Genomic DNA, 2,816 nt, shown 5'->3' on the forward strand with positions numbered 1-2,816 from the left:
TACCGAAAGGTTTATGAGCTTTGTTCCTTTGTGTCTATGTGTCTGTTCATCCCAAGCGATGTTCAGGTCATCTCCCTCCCAATGCCCATTGTATGGAATCGAAATGGATAATGAGTTCCACAGAGCTAGAATAACACTACAACGCAGAAAGAGATGCTCTGTGGATTCCGATGCACATTTACACAGTATGCACCAGGTGGGCCCTTGAAAGGCTCTGTGTGTGAGCTGTTCCCCTGTAGGTACCTTGTTTCTCAGAATACACCAGAAAAATAGCTTGGTTCTTGGCGGGCCGTGAGTTTCCATAAGCTTCTCCACCAAAGAGGAATGATGTCAGGTTTTTTATGTATATTTAGTGTGATGTATCTGGCTTTTGGGGAGTATTTTCCATTTTCGGCCGGGCTCCATATTAGTTATGGGGAAGATTTATTATATTGAAAGAATGAGGAGATCTCACATGTCTATTAATTTACTACAAAAATTTATTATATCTTCATTTATAATTTTTTTAAATATACTATTTATAATTCTTTAAATATTTATATTTTAACGTAAATATCTAAATTAACCAAAATAACATCCTCTTCGATTTTCAAAATTTTAATGAAATCCTTAATTTACCACTTTCTTTGACCATACGCTTCAAAAACTCCAATGTTAAACCATGGCCTTCCCAAGCAACATTCCGTATATATAAGGTTGATAACCTTGCAAAGATTGTGGGAAAGGATTATGGTTGAAAATTGGCCAAGATCATGGGAAAGGATAGAGTTTAGAGAGATATATGGAAGACAATTTCTTTACATTTTTCTAATGGTGTTGTGGTTTCTTTATGTTCATTTGTAATTTGTATGTGCTTTTCAACATTAAGTTTATGTTTTTGTTGATTTTTTTTTACTTATTTGGTAATTGGAAAATATAACAAAATATAGGATAAATACAAATGTGCACACACAAATGATATAAGCATTCAAGTTGAGTCCGACCTTGAACATTGGTGCTGGATGATTCCAAGATTAGATCAAGAGATAGGGATGGAAAGCAAAGGAAGTGGTGAGTCATTTTCGCTTTATTATTTAAAAAATTGATGACCGTTCAAGTCGCTGTTATGACGTGGCAGTGCTAATCTTCAACCAACCATTTCGCACGCACTAGCTGTATGCATCTCCACTTGTCGTAATAGACAAGCAACCTATTTCCACCGTTAGATGGTGGCATGTTCGCCCAATAATGTTTCTGGCGGTCGATTTTGCCCTCGATTTCACTCTCGAGGGCTTTAAATCTTAGGGTTAGAAGCTGAGGGTTAGGGTCAGGCGAAATCTCGTTCCTTAGAGTCTTGGATCGAACCCTGGTCTGTAATGATGTATTCTGCCACTCTGTTTTAGGTTTTATTAATACTAAGAGGAAGCCATGCTTGATTTTCTTGAGCTTTTAATGAAAGATATGCTGGTTTTAAAGACTCTATTTTATGTGTTTGCATGAAGCGGAGGATACGACGCTGGATTCTGGATCTGGCAGGATTCTGGTGTAACCGGCATATCGCTTATGAAGAGTGAAGACTGTGCTATGGTTTTACAGATCTTGATTACAGGTTAGGTTATGATCTTTGTATTATATAGTTTAGGAAAGGTCTCGCACGGGATTCGATCTGTAGACCGCCCGAGATATTTTCGATAAGCTTTTTGTTGATCATAATTATGGCCATTAGAAGCCATGTGTGTAAGATTTCTAGTTTCTCTATGACCTTGCCTTTGCGGGTGCGCTTGCAGGCAGGTCAATTATTAATGATAATTTTTTCTTCCTTTGCGAGAGGGCTGTGCAGGCCTGCTTGGCCTGCGGTGCCTCTCGATTCTGTGTTTTCTTGTGTGGATGGATGTACAGGTTTGATAATCTTTTGTCTCAGATGACGCTGTTTTTTCTTTAATCCTTCCGCTTTTTCTGCATATAATTAACGCAGAGACTCAAAAGCAGGGCAATCATGAGGGTTTCAGGCGAAAAGAGATGAGGCGTAGAAATTTGTTTCCATCCCACAAATTTCGTACAAGTGCATATACTGGGGAACTTTTAATCATCGTTTCTGGCTATCCAAGCAGCCGGAATGTTCCAGGTTCTTCTACAAGATTGGCATCAACATCAGCAAGAGGCCGTTTATTTTAAAATATAAATAAAAAGAGTAGGGTGAAAGAATTAGTTTAAAAACACAACAGCACAAACGCTCAGGAGTTCGTTATTTTTTATTTTCAGGGATCACTTTCAGTCGCTCCATTCACTTTTTTGGGGCTCTAGATAGCATCACATTGACCCGAAATAGCTTTAAGTGAGTTTGTGGAACCCAAAATTGAACTATTTAAAATTTAAAAGATTGAATTTCACATTTTTTAAAATAATTAAAATTTTTATTATATTAATGAAATGAATTTTTATTATATTAATGAAATGAAATAATTATATTTAACTAGTAATTTAACTTGTCTTTGAGATTTCTGCCAGTTATATCATTGTTTAGATTCTTGTTTAGATTCTCTTCCGGATCCATCGCATAAAGATTTTTTTCCAAAGTAATTTAACATTAACATTTGAAGGTAGTTTAACAACGCAATTCATTATTATCTATCAAAAATCAACAACGCAATTCATTATCATCTATCAAAAATCCTGTAAACAAAAAATACATTCTATAAATTATATTAATAAAATTAAATAATTCTTTAAAATTATATTATATCAATGATGATAAATCATTAATGATAATCATCTATGTCACATTGATCATATCTATTAAACAGGGTATATTGACGGTATATAATTTTAGACAATGA

General features: G+C 35.1%; 1 long non-coding RNA gene across 1 annotated transcript; it reads left to right on the forward strand.

Moving 5' to 3' along the window:
- The first annotated feature begins 1,316 nt into the window (after nucleotides 1-1,316).
- LOC149237394 (uncharacterized) lies at nucleotides 1,317-2,081 on the forward strand. Its single transcript, XR_016245260.1, has 2 exons — nucleotides 1,317-1,588; nucleotides 1,955-2,081. It is a non-coding gene; the product is annotated as an uncharacterized LOC149237394 (long non-coding RNA).
- The last annotated feature ends 735 nt before the right edge of the window (nucleotides 2,082-2,816 follow it).

The sequence above is a fragment of the Pinus tabuliformis genome, chromosome 8 (genome assembly GCF_031772625.1).
Source record: "Pinus tabuliformis cultivar Carrire ecotype Pingquan chromosome 8, CPIR1, whole genome shotgun sequence".
Lineage (NCBI taxonomy): Eukaryota > Viridiplantae > Streptophyta > Pinopsida > Pinales > Pinaceae > Pinus > Pinus tabuliformis.